This window comes from Pongo abelii, chromosome 5 (genome assembly GCF_028885655.2).
Source record: "Pongo abelii isolate AG06213 chromosome 5, NHGRI_mPonAbe1-v2.0_pri, whole genome shotgun sequence".
In the NCBI taxonomy this organism is placed as follows: Eukaryota; Metazoa; Chordata; class Mammalia; order Primates; family Hominidae; genus Pongo; species Pongo abelii.
In genome coordinates this window covers 34,708,308-34,730,016 of record NC_071990.2, presented here as the reverse complement: position 1 = coordinate 34,730,016, position 21,709 = coordinate 34,708,308, and the positions used below count along the sequence as shown (strand labels likewise).

Below are 21,709 nucleotides of genomic sequence, written 5' to 3'. Positions count from 1 at the left end.
TAGTTCATGCTCAACAGACATCGTGTTGTCATTATGGAAGCTGGGACTCCTGAGGGCTCAGTAGGGGTAATCACGGTGGTGGCGGGTAAATACTGGTCAGATCCACCGACTGGCAACTCCAGGGACAAGGACAAAGTGTATGTCATTCACTGCTGAATGGCCTGGTGCCTAGTTCAGCACACAGCGCACCACACACAATACATATTCATTTAACATTCAAAAGGATAAATGCGTGAGAGTAAAACTACAAACCGGCAGCCACTAAGACGATTTGTCAGCTAATCAGAGGATCCCGAGTAAGAATTTGAGCTTAAATCTAACCCTTTCCTGGCTGTGCAACCTCAAGCAAGTCATTTCAGCCCTAAGAACCTCAGCTTCCTCCTCTAGGAAATGGGAATAATGATCATTAATTAATACCATCCCCACAGGCTTGTGGCAAGGCTCAAAGCAGAAATGGATATGGAAGTAGAGGGGGTACTGCCAGTGTCGTTCTATCAGGTGGGGTACCCATCTCTCAGCAGCTGTGGGTGCTGGCTGCTAACAGCTCACAGCTGCCCCCTTCCCCTGAGAGCTGCCCTCGGCTTACAGGAGCTGCCTCATCTGGAGATGCAGGGGGAGGCTAGGCCCTTCCCGGGGAGCAGCTTGCAGACAATGACCACCCGCTAAGGGGCTACAAAGGCCTGACCCCTTGTCTGGAGGAAGGTAACCCTGTGAGACTGGCTGTTCATAATCTAGAACTCTCCGTGGGATCCTAGCTGTAAGCAAATCTTTTCCTGCTCTAATATGAGCATGCCTGCAATAAATCATTTGCCTGGGAATCCTTGTTTCAGCTCTGCTTCTAGAAGACCAGACCTGAGACAGGAAGTATTTTGTAAACAATGACACACTAGGCACAAATATGTGTTTTTTTAATTTTTTTTTTTAATTTTAGGAAACATTGAAAGTAGAGGAGCTAGCAATGTGAGAGGAGGAGGCGGTCAGCTCTGTGGGCGGGGGTGAGGGGGAGGGGAAGGCCAGTCATGCTGCTTTGCCCCCACCCAAACTCTGCCTTCCTGGAATGCTTGGGCAGGTAAGCGAGACAGACAAGAAACCAACAAGAACATAATGTCAGGGATAAGTGCTATGAAGATGATAAAGTAGAATCAGGGGATGGGGGACAACGAGGGCTGTTTTTAATGAGGTGGTCTGGGAGGCCTCTCTGAGGGGGTGATGTGGGTGGAGATGTGAACATCATGAGCCATGCAGGCCTTTGGGGAAGAGAATTCCAGGCATAGGGAATAGGAGTGCAAAGGCCCTGGGGCAGGGTGTTTGATGGGTCCAAGAAATGACCTGGGGATCAGTGAGGCTGGGATGTATGAGAGCAGGTCTGAGGTATTGGGCAGCCGGATCACATAGGGCCTTGTAGGCAATTATAGGGCTTTTTTTTTTTTTTTCTGAGACAGAGTCTTGCTCTGCCGCCCAGGCCAGAGTGCAGTGGTATGATCTCAGCTCACCGCAACCGCCACCTCCCAGGTTTGAGGGATTCTCCTGCCTCAGGCTCACGAGTAGCTGGGACTACAGGTGTGTGCCATCACACCTGGCTAATTTTTGTAATTTTAGTACAGATGGGGTTTCACCATGTTGGCCAGGCTGGTCTCAAACCCCTGACCTCAGGTGATCCGCCCGCCTCGGCCTCCCAAAGTGCTGGGATTACAGGTGTGAGCCACCACATCTAGCCTGTTATAGGATTCTGGGCTTTATTCTGAATGGGAGGGGAGTCGTTGAAGAGCTTTAGCAGAGGAAAGATGTGATCTGATTTAAGTTTTAAAGGACCTTTGGCTGGTGAGGCAAGGACGGGGCAGAAAGACCAGGTAGAGGCTGCTGCAAACATCTAGGAGAGGATAGTAGAGGCTGAGAAGGGAAGGCAGCAATGGAGGTGACAAGAAGTGGGTGGATTCTGGGTGTTTTGAATGTAGAATTGAAGGACTTGTTGATGACTAGATGAGGTGTCAGAGACAGACAAATGCAACTCCCAATTTACAGAGAGGACAGAAGAACATACTAAATAACACCACAGAGATGCAATCAACAAAATCCAGTCTGCAGGAAACACAGCAGGACAAACCACCTGCTTTCTCCCATAGATAAACTGCAAAAGAATAAGAAAAGATGGAGAGGAGAACTGTGGATTGAAAGAGACTAAGACATATCAACCAATCACAACGTGTGAACCTTACCTGGAACTTGATTTAAACAAACTATTTAAAAAACAAAAAGACATGTCTGAGACAACAGGGAATGTGAATACTAAGTGAATATTTGACTATATAAAGGAATTAATACTTCTTAGGTATAATAATGGTATTGTGATTACGTTAGAAAAAGTCCTTATCTTTTAGAGAAATATCTTGATTGAGATGAGATTGGACATATGTTGGTATCTGTTGATGCTAAGCCATGAGTATATGACTGTTATATAACATTTTCTGTACTTCTGTAAATGCTTATAATGTTTCACAATAAAAAGTTTGCAAATAAAAGACAGAAGAGGAAACAGAATCCAAGGGAGGGGGTTGAGTGGCCCTAGGCCCCTCAGTGAGTCAGTGTCAGGGCCAGGACCTCAGCCTGGACCCCCAACCCCCAGCCCTCCAGCCCCTCTTGTCCTCAGTGGCTGGTCAAGGCTAGACCCCGGGAACTCAGTGATGAAATGTGTGACCTCAGGGAATGCCCAGATTGGGCAGAGTGGGGCTGAGGGATGCAGGGTCTTTGCCAGGCTCTGCAAGGAGAAGCAGCCCTGGGCCACCTGTCCCACAAGGTCCAATGAGGCTAATCATTTAAAATGCCCTGCAGCAGCAATCCAAGCTGGCTGCCCCACCAGCCTCATGGTCCATGTCCTCCCTCGTGTTCCTGTGCTGATTTCCTCCCCAGCCCCTGAGCCCACCACTCACATTCCAGCCTTTGCATCTTTGTCACTGCTGTCACTCTGCCTGGAATGTACCCCCCCTCCCCATCTCTGGATCTGACCAGCCTTTCCTTCCAGGTCTGCCTTCTGCAGAAGACAACCCTCCTTCAGTCTTCCAGAACACACCTGCCTCCAGTCTCTGAGACAAGAGATTATCCCCATTCCTCGACGACAGGTGCTGAGGCACAGAGGCTCACAAGCACAGCTTCTGGAGCCAGACTGCATGGCTGTGAATCTGGCTTAGCCACTTACTCACTGTGTGACCTCAGGCAAGTCACTTAACCTCAGTTGCCCCATCTGTAAAATGGGGATAACCCCATGAGGTTACTAAGAGGACTAAATGAGTTAATAAATATGGATAAACAAAAGAGTGCCTGGCACATGTCAGGGATCCCTGGCCCCTGCTTTGTGCCCCTACAAGACTCCCCAGTGCTATGCAACCACCACTTTGCCAGATACCCCACTTCTGCCATACTCCTTCTGCAGCCCTTCTGATACCCAGATGTTACCTTACCTTACCCCCTTTCCCATCCCGCCAGGTTTCAGGCACCACAGGTCTGGGAGGAGGGAGAGGGGAAATAAGCCCATGAGGGGGACCAGTTAGGAACCAGCCACAAATAAAAACTCTCCAAACACACGTGGCAGCATGTGACTCAAATGCCATCAGATTAAGGGGAATGGAGTTTACGTACTCATTTTTTTAGCTTTCTAAGAAAAAAATTCCCAGTATCATCAAGTGCAGTTTTAATTTTTTTCTTCATGAGTAATGATATTTGTTTATAAAATGCAAACAGCACAGAATGGCTGAAATAAAGAGGACGCATTCTCCCTCCATCCCGGCTATAGGCCTCCCCCCAGAGGTAAGATCTAATCACAATCAGGTATGCAGCCTTCTACACATTGTTATGTAAATATGAACAGAGAGGAACATATGTACATGTACTTTAAAAATTGTATCATACTACACACATTGTTCTACAAAGCCACTTGCTTTAACTTATCAGTACATGGTGACCATCTTTCCACACTGGTAATAAGCTCCGCCCCATCTTGTCTCAGTGTCCCCAAGCACCTAAAGTGGTGCCTGGCAGGCAGCGACATTCAGAGATCCGTTGATTAAATCCCAGAACGAACAACTGCCTGAAATCACAGCGTACAAAGAGGTCTTGACTTTGTCACTGGTCCTCCTGACAGACATCTAGCTTCGCTGCACTGACTGTCTCTGCCCAGCTAATCTTTGCACCCTGCTCAGAATGTACCTGTGGGATAAAGTCCCAAAAAGTGGAATTGCCAAGTCAAAACTGTGACCGCTGTTGCCAAAAACACAGTGCTAACGTATGCTCCCCGACTGACGTGAGAGTTCTAGTTTCCCACGCCCTCTGCCAAATGAGAGCTTTCTTAGGAGGAGGACTTTTATTTCTTAAATGGATCAACCCTATTTAGTGATTCCACCCTTGATCACCACATCTTCCTTTGTCCCACCTGTATAAATGAGAAAACTATTGTTTTATTATTTCTCAGCAGCACTAAGGAGCCAAAATCCACAAATAAGGGGCTACTCTCTAGCCAGTATAGAAAGTTAACAGATGGGAAATTTGGAACATCTCACCTGTTTCTAAAAATGGATGTGTTAATGTTTTAAAACTGTCGACTTCAAACAAGTATCTATTGATTCTTCCCCCACACTCAAGAAGAGAAAATTCTCACCCTCTCTTTTCACTCCTCCCTATCCCAGCCTACAGTGGCCACATTTAGTCAATAAAAATTCAGGGCCAGGCGCGGTGGCTCATGCCTGTAACCCCAGCACTTTGCAAGGCTGAGGCAGGCAGATCACTTGAGGTCAGGAGTTTGAGACCATCCTGGCCAACATGGCGAAACTCCATCTCTACTAAAAATACAAAAAAATTAGCTGAGTGTGGTGGTGGGCACCTGTAATCTCAGATATTCAGGAGGCTGAGGCAGGAGAATCGCTTGAACCTGGGAGGCGGAGGTTGCAGTGAGCCTAGATTGCAGCCTTGCACTCAAGCCTGGGAGACAAGAGCAAAACTTCATCTCAAAAATAAATAAATAAAAATAAAATAAAATAAAAATTCAGGACACCTAGTTAAATCTGAATTTCAGATAAATGACAAATACAGTTTTTTATTAAAAATATGTCCTATGCAATGTTTGGGACATACTTAGACTAAAAAACAACAAAAACACATTTGTTGTTTTTCTGAAATTTAAAATTACCTGAGTATCCTGCATTTTATATAGAAAGACTACCCTAGCCCCTACCCAGCATTTTAATATCAAGTTATTTTTAGCCTGGGCAACATAGTAAGACCCCATCTCTACAATAAAATTGAAAAATTAGCCGGGCATGGTAGCACTCAGCTACTCAGGAGGCTGAGGTGGGAGGATCCCTTGGGCCCAGGAGGTCAAGGCTGCAGCAAGCTATGATGGTGTCACTCACTCCAGCCTGGGTGAGAGAGCAAGACCCTGCCTCTAAAAAGAAAATAATAATAACAATATCAAGTGATTTTAAAACAATAGCCAAGATAGGCCGGGCGCGGTGGCTCACGCCTGTAATCCCAGCACTTTGGGAGGCCGAGGCAGGTGGATCACGAGGACAGGAGTTCAAGACCAGCCTGGCCAAGATGGTGGAACCCCGTCTTTACTAAAAATACAAAAATTAGCCGGGCGTGGTGGTGGGCGCCTGTAATCCCACCTACCCAGGAGGCTGAGGCAGGGAATTGCTTGAACCCGGGAGGCGGGGGTTGCAATGAGCCGAGATCGCGCCACTGCACTCCAGCCTGGGCAACAGAGTGAGACTCCGTCTCAAAATAATAATAATAATAATAACAATAATAGCCAAGGCCTCCCCTACCCTCCCAGTTTTCAGGTATCCTGCAGCCCCTCACACCCAAGGTTGAAGTCTTCAGAGTAAGCACCCAGGGGAGGGTGGAGGGGAGCCCCCGACCCCAGCCTCCAGCCCAGCCCTCCCCTCCAGGCCACCCTGCCCCTGGCTGGAAACCAGCCACAAAGTGTCCACAGCAGGTGGGTCTGAAGCAGCTAATAGGTTTTCTTCATTTGGCTTTCCAGTACATTCTAAATTGCTCCCCACAGACACGCTCCCTTTTGGGAAACGGCACCAGCAACTTCCCTGGCATTAGAGGTCATGTCTCCCCAGAGCCAGCTGAGGCCAGGCTCCAGATGATCTTGTCCCTTCAGCCCACCTCTGGGTTCCTCCCAACCCATCTTTCCTGGTGGTGAACACTATCTGTTGCCCCAGGGGGTGGGTGCTGTCAGCAGGCGACCTCAGTGGGCAGATGCTTCAGGGACTGCTGCTACTACAGAGCCACCTGCAGGAAGGCACGCCCAAACCCAGTGCCTGATGGGCGCAGGATGCTGGGGTCTAGGGCCTGACTCTCACAGGCAAATGGGCATGACCTGAAAGGCCACTGTAGCCCCAGGGCACCCTGTTGCCTGTTGGGACTGCATCAGAGTCCACTTCCCCTTCATCCAATCCCACTTCCTTCCCTGCTTTCCACAGTGAAGCTCCGGGACCCCTCCTCTGCCTGCCTGCCAATCCTCACGGCTACTTCCTGGGACTCTGACCTGCCTCCCAAGTCCCCAGCCCAGCCCTGCCCTCTGGTCCATCCTGCCCCTGGCTGGAAACCAGCTATGAAGTGCCCATGGTAGGTGGGTCTGATGTGGCTAATGGACTTCCTTCATTCGGCTTTCCAGTATATTCTAAATTGCCCACAGCAAACCTATATTACTTTGGTAATAAGAAAAATAATAAAAGCTATTTTTCTTTAAGAAAAATGTAAAACCAAACCAAGCAGCATCCTTCTTATCTGGTATACCCACTCCTCCCCCAACCCCTCCACCTGGTTCCCTAGGGAGGGCCCCCCAAATCAGTGAATGCCCCCTCCCCTAATGTCCTCTCCTGTCCCTTCTGTCCTTCCAGACCTGTAGCCAGTTTCACTTCTCCAGGGAAGGCTTTCTACCACCAACTCATTCTTGCTGTGGGGATACCTGCAAACTTCTGAATGGGTCCGTCATCTCCTAATGGGAGAAGAATGCAAAATATGTCCTGATATTGGTGAGGAGAGAAAGGAGATGATGGGACCAAGAGTCACTCACTCACTCCACAAGCCAGAGCTGGGTCTACTCTGTGCCAGGCCATGGGGCCACCGGAAACAGCACACAGACTCTGCCCCCACAGATCCCACAGCCCAGCAGGGAGAGGACACTGCATGATGGGAGGGTTCCCAGGGGAGGCAGCCAGGCTGTGGGGAGGGGATCATGGGTGGGGCTCCCAGCCCAAGCTGGGGAAGCTTCTGGGGGGAAAAGGAGTCTCAGTGGACTCCCGAGGGTGAGAGATTCGGGTGGGAAGGAAGAGGGAGAGGAGGAGACAGGAACAGCCTGTGCAAAGGCCTGCAGGTGACAGAAGCCCCACTTGCTTGAGGAACTGAAAGCAGCTCAGGGCAGCCAGGGGGCAGAGGGAGAGCAAGAAGGGAGAGTCAGCCTGGGTGTGGGAATGGTGGCAGAGCCACGTTACGGAGACTGCATGGCTGTCAAATAGCAACGCGGGCCATTGTGGAATGAATGAACGATTGAATGACTGAATGTGAATTCTGGGAAATAGCTGGCAACCTGACAGAAGGGGTTGAGTCCCCTCTTGGGCTTTCCCTCTATTCCCCAGGACCAAAGAGCCACCCAAACCAGACAGTTCTCTTTAAGCCCCTCCTAAGCCTGGAAATCTTTATGTCCTTCATAGACACAGGCCTGTGGCTAGGCCAGAACCCTTGTTGGCAGCCTCTTCCTCTGAAGTGGGTTTGCTCCTCCACACACTAGGGTCATGAGACCCCTGAGAGCTTGCTATGAAGACCCTAGAGGCTGAGGAAGGCCTGGCTTGGGCCTTCCCAGCTTCCCTGACGTTGACCTGGATTTTCCTAAGGGCTGGGACAGAGGCAGAGACTCTGGTCTAAAGTTGGCACCCCGGGAAGAAAGTGCCAACCCAGCGGCCTGAGGAGAGCCAGACCTTCACATCAGGCTTTCCCCCAAGCCAGGACCAGGCCTGGACACTCAAACCAGGGGCCCATAAGACCCTCTGGAGCCAGCAGGTTGCAACACTACCTCCAAAAGGCATAGCTGCCCATCAACTCCAGGCTTAGGAAGGGCCTAGCCGGGCGTGGTGGCTCAGGCCTGTAATCCTAGCACTTTGGGAGGCCACGGTGGGCAGATCACCTGAGGTCGGGAGTTCGAGACCAGCCTGACCAACATGGAGAAACCCCCTCTCTACTAAAAATATAAAATTAGCTGGGTGTGGTGGTGCATGCCTGTAATTTCAGCTACTCGGGAGGCTGAGGCAGGAGAGTCGCTTGAACCTGGGAGGCAGAGGTTGTGGTGAGCTGAGATCGTGCCATTGCACTCCAGCCTGGGCAACAAGAGTGAAACTCTCTCTCAAAAAAAAAAAAGGAAGGGCCTACTAAAGAGAACCACCTGGTTTGAGTGGCTCTTTGGTCCTGGGGAATAGAGAGAAAGCACAAAAGGGGGCTCAACCCCCTCCCTCAGGTTGCCAGCTATTTCCCAGAGTTCACCTTCACTCATTCACTAAGTCATTCATTCCACAAATTATTTTCTTGGTGCCAAACCCTGCTTTGGTGCAGGGGCAGTGACAGAGATGAGTCACATTCCCAGCCTGAAGGTACTTCTGGTCTAGAAGGAGATGAACAAGACAAATAACCCAGCCACAAGGCAGTCCAAGAACATAGGGCAGGGGGCAAGGATCTCACCTGGGGTATCAGGGAAGCTGCTGGAGGGGGTGGCTTGAGAGTGATGATTTGGACTTGTGATGAAAGGCCAGGATGGAGGATGGAAGCAAAATCACTGACAGACAGTCCTGTTTGCACCCCAGCTGTGCCAGGGGCTGGGGCAATGTGGGTTATTTATGGTTGTGCCTAGAAATAAGCGGCCATATGTGTCACTGCCTATGTGGTGCAGAGCTGGGCTGTTGTGGGTAGGGGCAGCTGGGGCTTGAAGCTGCGTCTGGCCAAGCTCCTGGGTTTGCCACCATGTCTCCTACACCCTGATGACCCTTTAACCTTTTCACAGCCTCTTGTAAGGTGAAAATAAGGGGCAGAGACGGCTCCAACAGGCAGCAAGTGGCCTGGGGCTTGCAGGGGAGGGCAGTGCCCAGCAGCCCATGGCTTCTGTATCTGCGGGTCTTTTAGCATCATCGCCTCCTTCTTGCCTCCTCCCCTCTCCCCGCTCCCATCCCAGCTGTGGGGGAAGGGGTAGGGGACAGAAGGAAATACCTTTAATCATAAGCCAGACAGGCATCAGCTGCTGTGTTTCTCCCCAGCCCACTCTGATCCATAAATAGCCTATGCACCAAGCTGGCACCAGCCCACCCACCCCTTCTGGTAGCAGTCCAGAGACCCGGACCGCCCGGGCCCAGGCCCCAGCTTCCCGAGGAACCTATTTCCGGCTCTTTTCCTGGGGTAAGGGCCTCTGTTGCCGGCTCGCTCCCCCAAGGGACCCAGCGCAGGGGCATCCTAGCACTGCCTGGGTGATGCCCGCGAACTCCGTCCCCTGAAGGCATCCCCGGACGCGCACCCGCTTCTCTCCAGGCAACTGCCTAACCCTGGCCGGGCTCTGGCCCAGGGAGATGTTAGTCCCGGCGCCCACTTCCAACACGCACTCCCTAACTGGACACCCGCACACACAACCCCCCCGCCCTCTATTCAAGGGCCAGACCCCCTACCTGGGGGCAGGAGCTCCGGGCACCATCGGCGGCGCCTCGGGGCGAAGCGGGGCGTCTGGGGCCCGGCCTCAAGTCCGGCCGACTTCCCGGGGGAGGAGGGGGCTGGCGCTGCCGCCGCCACCGCGTCGCTCTGGGATCTCGCCGGGGCTGCGGGAAGGAGGAAGGTCAGAGCCGAGGCGGAGAGGGGGAAAGGATGAGGAGGAGGCGTGCACAGAGCAGCGCAGATTAGAGAGGCATTTTTAGCGAGCCAATGGTAGCGCGGGCAGGGCGGCGCGGTGGCTGCGCAGGTGGACGCGCCGCGGCTGCCGGGGAGGCAGCAACCAGTTTGGCAGGCGCCGGGGATGGCGGGTGGCGGGTGGCGGGTGGCGGGTGGCGGGTGGCGGGTGGGGTCCGGCTCCCCGCTGCTTCAGTCGACCCCTGCCCCAGCAGTCTTGCCTGGCTCCCTCTTCTGGGGGCTGCCCGCGGCCCCGCGCGTGCCGGGAGCCCTCCCGTGCGCCCTCCTCCCCAGCCCTCCCAGCTGGTGCGCTCGGAGCCCAGGATATTGCTCCCTGCCTCTCTCCCCATCGCCTTGGCCTTTCCTCCTCTCCCGAGCCTCGGCGTCCCTTGGTGCGTGCGGGTGCCTGTGTGGTGGGTGTGTTGAAGATGTGCGTGTGAGCTGACTTGGGAGGGACACCCCCTGCACCACCGCCCCACTGATGCCCACCCCTGCCCGCAGCTTCTGCCCTGTGACCCCATGGGGCAGGGTCGCCCACTGATGCCCACCCCTGCCCGCAGCTTCTGACCTGTGACCCCATGGGGCAGGGTCGCTAACCCTCATGTCCTAGTTCCAGCAGGACCGGCTGTCGCCAAAGCAAACTGCAGGCCATGTCGTTGGAGCTCTCTAGGGCGCTTGGGGCCTAACGGGACCCTCAACGGCCTTCACTCTTCCGAACTTGAGCCCTGAATGCTGCCTGGAGCCTGGACGCTGCAGGGAGGAGCGGGGCACATACCTATTGAAGGCCTGTTCTGTATCAGGCACTGATGAGGGGCTGCGCTGCAGCAGAGGACAGAACAGACCAAAACTCTGCGGTCTTATAGTTCACATGTGTGAGGGAAGATAGATACTCAATATCAGCAGCTAAGAGTGTTTTGTTTTGTTTTGTTTTTGTTGCTTTGTTGTTTTGTTTTGTTTTGAGACGGAGTTTCGCTCTTGTTGCCCAGGCTGGAGTGCAATGGCACGATCTTGGCTCACCGCAACCTCCGCCTCCCGGGTTCAAGCGATTCTCCTGCCTCAGCCTCCAGAGCAGCTGGGATTACAGGCGCGAGTCACCACACCCAGCTAATTTTGTATTTTTAGTAAAGATGGGGTTTCTCCATGTTGGTCAGACTGGTCTCGAACTCCCGCCCTCAGGTGATCTGCCTGCCTCGGCCTCCCAAAGTGCTGGGATTACGGGCGTGAACCACTGCGCAGGGCCAAGAGTGTATTTTAAAGTGGTATGCACACAGTAGAAAAATAAAGCCGGAGCCAAGAGCGGTGGCTCACGCCTGTAATCCCAGCACTTTGGGAGGCCGAGGCGGGCGGATCACCAGGTCAGGAGATCGAGACCATCCTGGCTAACACGGTGGAACCCCGTCTCTACTAAAACAAAAAATTAGCTGGGCGTGGTCGCGGGTGGTCGCGGGCGTGAGCTCCTGCCTCAGCTACTCTGGAGGCTGAGGCAGGAGAATGGCGTGAACCCGGGAGGCGGAGCTTGCAGTGAGCCGAGATGGCGCCACTGCACTCCAGCCTGGGCCACAGAGCGAAACTCCATCTCACACACACAAAAAAAAAAAAAGAAAGAAAGAAAAGAAAAAATAAATAAATAAAAATAAAAATAAAGCTGGAGGAAGGGAAAAGAAGTGAGATTGCTCAGGACCAGAATGGGTCCCTGCCCTTTACATGTGTAGGGATTGGGGGGGTGGGGGTGGGGGTGGCGGCTGAATTTGAATGTGAGCCCCTCAGGTAGGCATGCAGACTCTAGTTTGCCACAGAGTTTACTACTCCCTGTTGTTTGAGCCTGGGATAATCACATGTTTATACTTCCTGACTTCCCTCTCCACACACTTCACCAGAGGCACTGAAATTCATGCCCCAGTGACCCAGGGCAATGCCTGAATGCAGTATTTATTTGTGCAATAAGAATTCTCTGAGCACTGACTGCATGTTAGGTATTGGAGCCTGGGGGAACTCAACACCTAGCTGGGGAGGCCAGATGGTAGTATGTACCTCAAGGTTGACTAGGACGGCCAAGTGAGTGGACAATGTTCTGGAGAAGGTCAGTATAAGGCTCTGGTTTAGGGCCATCCAGGAAGGCTTCCTGGAGGAGGCAGCATTCCAACAGGGTGCCAAAGGTTAATTGGGATTCTGATGAGCCAGACAGGGCAGGAGGCAGGGATGGATTGCTGGGAAAGGTCAGCAAGGCCAGGGAACATTTGGCAAGTGGCTAGGGCTGGGTCGTGGAGCACTGCTGGACACCCTCTGTGCAAGGGGTATGCTGTTTGTTTCAGGCTGGTGAAGCCCCACCCCCCACTCCCACTCCAGCAGGTCCTGGTCCTAGCTGCCCTTACCCCAACCTAGAATTTCCCGGTAGCCCCAGAAGGAGGTGTGATGAGCATGTGGGTGCGGCGGGGGAACATTGACTTCACTCAGTTGCTTGCTTGCTGGGTGAACATGGACAGGTAACTCAACCCCTTGAGATTCAGCCTTTTCATCTTAATAGCTGTGTGGCAAGTTGCTTACTTGATCTGTTCCTTGGTTCCCCGGCTTGGAAAATGGGCATGGCAACAGCACCTACCTCACAAGACAATTAGGTGAACTGCTTAGCACATACGTACTCAGTTAATTTTGTTGTATTTATGATGATGATGATGATAATTACACTTGCCTCATAGGGTTATTGCAATTAGACAAAGAACGTAAGTCACCTAGCATAGTGCCTGGGACTTAGTAGGTGTGCCAAAATAATGGTATTATTATTATCATCAACTACATGCACCCCAAAATTTCTCCGTTTTTGGTCTACCACAGTGGTATGAAATACCCCTCTTTAGACAGAGCTTTTTTTTTTTTTTTTTTTCTTTTTTCAGACAGGGTCTTGCTCTTTCGACCAGGCTGGAATAAAGTGCTGAAATCACAGTTCACTGCAGCATCGACTTCCTAGGCTCAAACGATCCTCTTCCACCTCAGTTTCCCGGATAGCTGGGACTACAGGCGCATGCCACCACACCTAGCTAATTTTTAAAAATTATTTGTAGAGACAGGGTCTCCCTATGTTGCCCAGGCTGGTCTCGAACTCTTGGGCTCAAGTGAGCCCCCCACCTCAGCCTCCCAAAGTGCAGGGATTACAGACATGAGCCACCGTGCTTGGCCTACAAGGACTTTCTTAATGTAAAGAAGCTAATTCCCCAAGAGTCTCTTAAAGGACAATCTAGGATGGATAGACTAACAATTGGCCCCTCCCCTACCAATACATTAGCCTGGCTCAGTGTGTCAATCAGGAGCTTTGATGTAGATGGAATGAAGCCCAGGCCTGGAAGGTTTTGAAAAGACAGTGAAGTCCAGAGCACCAGGACACTGACTGAGAGAGGACACTCGCTGTTCCTCGGCAGCAGGCATTCGGTGGAGGATGGCAAGAGCAGGAAGAGGATGTTCACAGGGGACAGGGTGTAATGCAGAGGGCACAGGGAGGACTCTGCCTTCACAGGGGCGGAGCCACTTGGGGACAGTGTGGAAGGGCAATGGCTGGTCAGACCTGATTGGGCAGAGGTAGGGAGAGGGAGGAGGTGGGTGGGGAGAGGGGTGAGGGAGAAGACTGAGCTGGGCTTACTCCTTTAGGAGTTGAGGCTTCCCTAAAGCTGAATTCAGACCTTAGCAGCCTCAAGCCCTGAAAAAATGAGAGTGGAACACACACACACACACACACCCCTGTCCTGTGTAATCTAAAATAAACTGTTATTTTAGGAATTGACACAACTTCCATGCTTCCTAAAATTAAACTAGCTTTCTTCTAGATTTTCTGTCGGCAAAACTTACATTCATCAAAGATAAACTTTCTCTCTCCCTCTCTCTCTCCTCTCACCTCTTTCTCTTATTGTTTTGTGCCCCGCTCAGAGAATAAGACTTTCTCCCTTTTGCACAGCACTTTTCACTTTTCAAAGCGCTTTTCACATCTTTTTTCTCCTCAATGCACTTTTTTTTTTCTTTTTTCCGAGACAAAGTCTTGCTCTGTTGCCCAGGCTGGAATGCAGTGGCACGATCTCGGCTAACAGCAGCCTCTGCCTTCCAGGTTCAAGCAATTCTCCTGCCTCAGCCTCTGGAGTAGCTGGGATTGCAGGCACTCACCACCACGCTCGGCTAATTTTTGTATTTTTAATAGAAATACGGTTTCACCATGTTGGCCACGCTGGTCTCGAACTCCTGACCTCATGATCCGCCCACCTTGGCCTCCCAAAGTGCTGGGATTACAGGCGTGAGCCACCGTGCCTGGCCTCAGTGCACTTTTTCTCATTAAGATCTGACCAGCCTCAGTTTCCATGGTACTTTCCTTCCCACTGACAGCTTCGAGCCCTCCCTCCATCAGAAGCCTCCTCTGTTAGGCTGTCTGTACCATAGAGGGCAATGAGGCAGGCCTACAGACCTCCCCAGAGGAGTTTTCACATGCAGATATAACTTGTGGAAAGGACAGACCAGCACTGGACAAGCCTGTGAAATCAACCAACCAATAAATGAATAATGGATGCTAATTAATATTGCATGTTTAGCCTAGGAGAGCAGGAGGTGGTGGTAACGCTGTGGGTTCCCTTTTGTTCCATCCAACATGAAAGGCTTCAAGGAGGAGATGGGGTTTTGAGGAGTTTCTCTATTCTTACCACATTTAACCAGAGGGTTAAAAAGAAAGGACATGGATTTTTTTCCCGAATTTTGCCAGAGCAGGACTCTGAAGCCCAGAGAGGGAAAGTGACTCATTCAAGGTCACACAGCACATCCGTGACAGAGCTGGGGCTAAAAACAGATCTCCTGACTTCTGGTCAGGTGCTGTCTTTGCCACATGATTCCTCCCCTGCAAACCTGCATGGAGGTGGGCAGGTCAGAGCGTGGAAAGCTATTGGCCCAGTGGTGTTTTATTTTATGAGCTGCCTTTCAGCAGCACGTAGTGTCGTGAGCAGGACACCCCCGAGCGAGGCACAAACGTACTTTAAAAACAGTCTTACAGCTCCTTCTGCCCTCGCCTTATCCTCCCACCAGCTGGCTTCACACTTGCAAATTGAGTGCCATCACCTGCCTGGTGGACAGAGGCTGTTGCCAGCTGTGTCCTGAATCCTGAACCAGGATGTCAGGAGCCTCAGAATTGGGCCTTCCTCAGTCCATGACTCATGCCTGGGAAGTTAAAAACTCCCTGAAGATGACATCTCACCTTGACAAGGCCCTCAGTCTTGGAAGGTGCCCAGAGTTAAGACCCAGACCCAGGCTACTCACCCCAGGACATACAGACACTGTGGCAAACATAGCACTTTTCCTGGACCAGGTACTTTCTTTCTTTTTTTTTTGAGACGGAGTTTCACTCTTGTTGCCCAGGCTGGAGTGCAATGGCATGATCTCAGCTCACCGCAATCTCTGCCCCCTGGGTTCAAGCGATTCTCCTGCCTCGGCCTCCCAAGTAGCTGGGATTACAGGCATGTGCCACCACGTCCGGCTAATTTTGTATTTTTAGTAGAGATAGGGGTTTCTCCATGTTGGTCAGGCCGGTCTCAAACTCCCGACCTCAGGTGATCCGCCCACCTCAGCCTCCCAAAGTGCTGGGATTACAGGCATGAGCCACTGCACCCAGCCTTGGTACTTTCTAAGCTTTACACATGGAAACTACAGGGATGAGTCTGATTACCAGCCCCCATTTCACAGACAGGAAAATGGAGGCCCACAGAGGTTAGATAACTTGCCTGAGGTCACAAAACTGGTAGGTGATAGAGCTGGGATTCAAACCCAGTCCGTCTTGTTCCAAAAGCCGTGTCCCTAATCATACAGCTAGGAAAGAAGCAAATATTTACTAAAGGCATTACTATGCACAGGAGGAGTTTACATACTTTCCCTCATGTAGGTACTCTTATCCTCATTTTACAACTGAGGAAACTGAGGCTTAGTGGGTCCTTCAGGGGTGCCTCTCTCCAAGTATAAAAAGAGAGGACACTTGAGATTGTCCTGGGGTAACAGCTCTGGAACAAGCCTCCATGGCCCAGATACCATCGCCACCTAGTGGCGTTGTCCCTTAAACGCAAGCAGAATACCTAAGTGAAGGCTGGCCGGCAGGTTCAACATGTGACAGATTTTGTAATTTTTGTTTGCTTGTTTAGGATGCCAGTTAATTTTAACTTTCTTTTCTTTTCTTTTCTTTTTTTTTTTTTTTTGAAACGAGGTCCTGCTCTGTCTCCTAGCCTTGAGTGCAGTGGCACAATCATGGCTTGTTGCAACCTTCGCCTTCCAGGCTCAAGCAATCCTCCCGCCTCACCCCCGCGAGTAGCTGGGACTACAGGCATGCACCACCATGCCCAGCTAATTTTTGTATTTTCAGTAGAGACGGGATTTTGCCATGTGAACCAGACCAGTCTCGAACTCCTGGCCTCAAGCCATCCACCCCCCTCAGCCTCCCGAAGTGCTGGGATTACAAGTGCGAGCCACTGTGCCTGGCCGATAATCATCTTTTACATTTAAGATGTGATCTTGGGCAGAGTTCATCATTAGTAATGTCATCCTCAAAATTAATGGTGGGGTGGCAGGGGAGAATCTGTACAAAGTATTGATTTTTCAGTTTTCCAAGAGCCTCCACGTGCATTGTTACCTTTGACTCTTACCATGCCAAACATTACTTTGACTCCTACTTGTTTTTTTTTTTAATGAGAAAATGACTCATCCAAGGGGCATCAATTGAGCTGGTCTTTGAACTCAAGCCTGATGGCCAGAACCGGTATCTTGTAACTGGAGAGGTCCCACTGGGTCAAGCTCCCATGTCCCAGGCCCAGAGAGGCTGGGTGAGCTGCCCAAGGGTCCCAGTGAGTCCATGGCAGGCTTAGGCCTCAAGCCCTGGTCTCCAGAATTTTAGGGCTGAGTTCCTCTCCAATCCTGGGCTGTGTTTCAGCTTCTACTTCTACTCCTTTTGGAGGAAGCATTTGCTTCCTCCAAAGCAAATGCACCCAAGAAGAAAACAAGAGTTAAGCAGAGGCACTGCCATGAGGTCGTTGGGCTGAGCAAATGATACCCCAGAGTATGACACATTGGCAGGTTAAGTACTTTGAACTAAAGGAAAGGCCTCCAAAGCAGCCTCAGAAACAACATCTCTCGCCCTCCTTTTGTGGCGCTCCTGTCTCTCGCTCTCCTCTCGTGCGCTCGTCTGTCTCCCCTCTTTCTCCCCTGAGGGAAGTCATAGAAACCAGAATTCCTCTTCTCCAAGGTGAGACATAGAAACTAGAACCCCTTTCCCCCAAAGCAAGCTGTAACAGCTAGAAAGGTCACTCTCTCCCTCCTCTCCTGAAGACCCTCCTTCCAGAAAAGTCCTGCCCCAGACCCTGGGGGAAGGAAGGCTACACAGAGAGACAAAGATGAATCTGAACAGAAGGGACTTGCTGGTGTTACAGGATCTTTGGGGGGTGTTGATTTTCTGGCCAGACATGGTGCCTTTGCCCAAGTTCTCCTCCTGCAGTACACAGACAAGTGAAGGGTGAACGAGACGAAGATGAGCTTTACTGAGTGTTACAACAGCTCAGAAGAGACCCGCAGTGGGTAGCTCCTCTCTGTAGGCGGGGCATCCCTCAGTCAAGTGTTCAGTTCTAAGCAGACAGGAGGCCCTGGAGGGGGTAGCAGCTTTCAGCAGAGAGAGGAGCGCCTCTCTGCAGCTGGTCATCGAGTCATCTCCAGCTATCAGCTGAGAGGGTAGTTCCTCTTGTCTCCAGCTGTAAGTAGAGAGGGTAGCTCCTCTCTGCAGCTGGTTGTGTCCCATAATATCTCTGCCCTCTTTGTTCTCTGGCTGTCCTCTGCCCTGCTCTGGCTGAGCCCAGGGCTTTTACCGACCTCAGAAGGGAGGAAGCGCCTGCCGATTGGTCCAAGGGTGGCCATGGGCAGGCCGGAAGAGGCACCATGAGTCTCCACTCCAGTTTGCAGGGACCGGCAGCCTGGCCTCCAGCCTTCAGGCCCTCCCTAGCCTGAAGGTAGGGCCTTACCAGGAACCTGCCCCCTTCTGCCCAGGCCTCCTGCTGCCATTCGTGGCCCTAGGGCTCAGGCCCAACCCTGCTCTGAGACCAGAGCAGGTGCTGGGAGAGGAGAGAGGCCAGGCAGTGGAAGCAGCAGACACCCTTGAGCCTGCAGGGACAGGGCGAGGTTGGGGGGCCTTCCTGGAGCCCCTGAGGGTGCAGGCTGCAGAGACTCCCAGGTCCTGTGCCTGAGAGGGCAGCAGCTGCAGCTGCACCCTGGAGCTCCCACCTCACCAGCTCGGAAGGGGCGGGGCTCCTGCTTGTCCCCAGCTCCTGCCTGCTCCATGGAGCGGGAGGCCCAGGTCTGCAGCTGTTGGTCAGGGGGCTGCAGCTGCACCCAGGAGGGCAGATCTTGCCTGTTCCTGGCCCCCTCCAAGAGCACAGGGAGGCTGGGATCCACAGCCGCAGTTTGGGTAACTGTAGCCCCGCCCAGGAGGGCAAGGACTCCTGCCTGCTCCGTAGAGCAGGAGGCCTGGGTCTGCAGCCACGGTTTGGGCAGCTGCAGTGTCACCCAGGGAACTCCCCCCACAACTCAGAAAGGGTAGGACCCCACCAACTCCATGGAGTGTGCAGCCCCAGCCGTGCCTCCCTGCTGCAGCCAGTGTGAGGGCAGCAGCCACTGCCATCACTGGGCTTCCCCTTTCAGTCTGTTACCACTAGATCGTGCCCCTTTGTCCAATCCCATTTCTACACGGCTGTCCATTTTTCTACCTAAGCTTAAAAACAGACCATTTTCCGGGGGTCTTTGGCCCTTCATGTCTGAAGGCTTTGTCACTTTATGTGACAAAGTTTTATGTCACATAAAACCTTGATTAAATAAATGTGGTATGCTTTTGTCTTGTTAACCTGTCTTTTGTTATAGAGTGTTGGCCTGATTCCTAGGATGGGTGAGGAAAGAGATCACACCTGTCTGCTCCTACAAGGCTCACAGCTGCAGAGCACCCCTTCCGGCCCACAATCTCTTTGCTGCTTTTCAGTCTGGGAGCACAGGGTCTTCTTTCCAGCTGGGCCTCTTTCATCATGCAGCCAAGCATTAGGCCAAGGAGGAGAAAACCACAGTTCAGGCAGATCAGCCTGCTCATGCCCTGGCCCTTCTGCCTTCTGTCCCTTTTTCATGCTCCCTGTCTTCTCAGAACCAGGAGGGCCCAGCCCAGATGAGATGGAATACATCACAGAGTTTACAGCCAGGGGCTGCTTCTGATTCTGGTTCTGCCGCCAACTCACCACGTGACCTGGGATGGGACACCACCTCTCAGCCTTGGTTTCCTCACCAACGCAGTGAAGGTGGATCGCAGCATGATATGTTGGAGCTGAAGCCTGAAAACCACCTAGGGACAGGCGTGGTGGCTCAGACCTGTAATTCCCAGCACTTTGGGAGGCCAAGGCGGGCAGATAACCTGAGGTCAGGAGTTCGAGACCAGCCTGGCCAACATGGTGAAACCCTGTCTCTACTAAAGATACAAAAATTGGCTGGGCGTGGTGACACACACCTATAATTAATCCCAGCTCCTTGGGATGCTGAGGCAGGAGAATTGCTTGAAACCGGGAGGCAAAGGTATTGCAGTGAGCCGAGATCACGCCATTGCACTCCAGCCTGGGCAACAAGCGTGAAACTCGGTCTCAAAAATAAATAAATAAATTAATTAATTAATTAAAAATAAAAATAAGTCACTTTGGGCTGAGTGTGGTGGCTCATGCCTATAATCCCAGCACTTTGGGAGGCCGAAGTAGGTGGATTACCTGAGGTCAGGAGTTGGAGACCAGGCTGGTCAACATGGTGAGACCCTGTCTCTACTAAAAATACAAAAATTAGCCGGGTGTGGTGGCACGCACCTGTAATCCCAGCGACTTGGGAGAATCGCTTGAACCCAGGAGGCGGGAGTTGCAGTGAGCCAAGATTGTGCCACTGCACTCCAGCCTGGGCAACAGAGTGAGACTCCGTCTCAAAAAAAAAAAAAAAAAAAAAAGAGGAGGGTCTGTTCTCTCTGTTCTCCATCCCTTTCAAGTAGGGTGCTGTGACTACTTTGACCAACAGAAGATGGCAGAGTGATGTTGTGCTAGTTCTCAGCCTAGCCCTTAACCAGCTGGCAGTTTCTGCTTCCTGCTTCATGTGGATACTCCTTTCAGCAGCCCTCTGACAGCCACCACCAACCAGCAACTGTGACAGAGAGAGGGCTGTCCTAGACTTCCAGCCCCATCAGGCCTTCAGAGACTCCAGCCCCAGCAGTAACCTAACTGCAAAAACACAAGAGACTCCACCCAGCTGAGCTGGGTCAACCCACAGAATCAGGAAAGATACTCATACATTGTTGTTTGATGCCACTAAACTTTGGGGTGGTTTGTTATGCAGCAAGGGACAGCCCAAACGGAGGCTTTAAAGTGAAGTGACTTACTGGGCATGGTGGCTAGCACATATAATCTCAGTTACTCAGGTGGCCGAGGTGGGAGGATCACTTGAGCGTAGGAGTTCGAGACCAGCCTGGGTAACATAATGAGATCTTGTCCCTAATTTTTTTTTTTTTTTTTTTTTTTTTTTTGAGACACACACTCACTCTGTCACCCAGGCTGGAGTGCAGTGGCACGACCTCGGCTCATTGCAACCTCCGCCTCCCAGGTTCAAGCGATTATCCTGCCTCAGCCTCCTGAGTAGCTGGGACTACAGGCACATGCCACCATACCTAGCTAATTTTTGTATTGTTAGTAGAGATGGGGTTTCACCATGTTGGCCAGGTTGTTCTCGATCTCCTAACATCGTGATCCACCTGCCTCGGCCTCCCAAAGTGCTGAGATTACAGGTATGAGCCACCACACCCGGCCACCTAAATTTTTTTTAAAATGAGATCACTCATTGTGGGTGCCAAGTCTTGGCTGTGGTTCTGTTGGTTAATAGTGTTCAACTGGGCAAAATGGTGGGAGAGAAAGCAGAGACCCCAGCCAGGCTGTTCAGTGTCGACCTCCAGCAACAACAGCTATTGTAAGGTGCTGGTTCAAATGTTGTCAAAGCTCCGCCTCCTTGTCTGTTTTGGTCTCTCCTTTTGCCCTGATGGTCTGTGTAGCACCATTAACACCATTTCTGGTCATACTGACAATGTTCTCTGCTGCCCTTAAGCCATAAGTCACCATTTTGTAGCATCAGTAAATCAAATACAAAAGCCGAAGCTGCTCTGCTGGCTACCTGTGTCTCCCCAGCAAAACTGGAACTCCTAGGAACTTCGCTCATCCTCAGTGTGCAGTGGGATGGCTTGGCCCCATCATTTGGGCCCTGGACCCTTCTCTGTCTGGCATTGTTTCTCTCTGTGTGTCTAAGAAGTTTCCTCGTGATTTTACCCATGGACCAACCAACGGACAAATTCAGACCATCAGTGTTCTATTCAAGTCATTCAATTCAGTACATTCTTTTCATGTACTGAGAGCCCACTGTGTCCCAGGCACTGTTCTAAGTGCTGGGAATATGGCCATGAACAAGACAGACAAAATCCCTGCCCTCATGGGGCTCACAGACTGGAAGGAAAGAAAGATGATAAGCAGATAAACAAATAAATATAAAATAACATCAGCTGGTGATAAATGCTACAAAGCATAACAGGGGATTGGAGAGCTAGAGAATAATAGGAGATATTCTTTAGAGGGAAGTCAGTGAATGCTCCCAAGAAATCATCAATACAACATAAAAATGACCGGAAGAGCCGGGCATGGTGGCTCACGCCTATAACTCCTGCACTTTGGGAAGCCAAGGCAGGTGGATTGCCTCT

At 51.6% G+C, this 21,709-nt stretch overlaps 1 protein-coding gene across 1 annotated transcript in view; it reads right to left on the bottom strand.

Annotated features, from left to right (window-relative positions):
- Positions 1 to 9,896, bottom strand: part of PACSIN1 (protein kinase C and casein kinase substrate in neurons 1) — a 70,277-nt gene extending 60,381 nt beyond the window's left edge. The window contains exon 1 of the mRNA XM_009241757.4: positions 9,702 to 9,896. The gene's annotated coding sequence lies outside the window, so the exon portion shown is untranslated. The remainder of the gene's footprint in view (positions 1 to 9,701) is intronic.
- Positions 9,897 to 21,709: the final 11,813 nt, after the last annotated feature.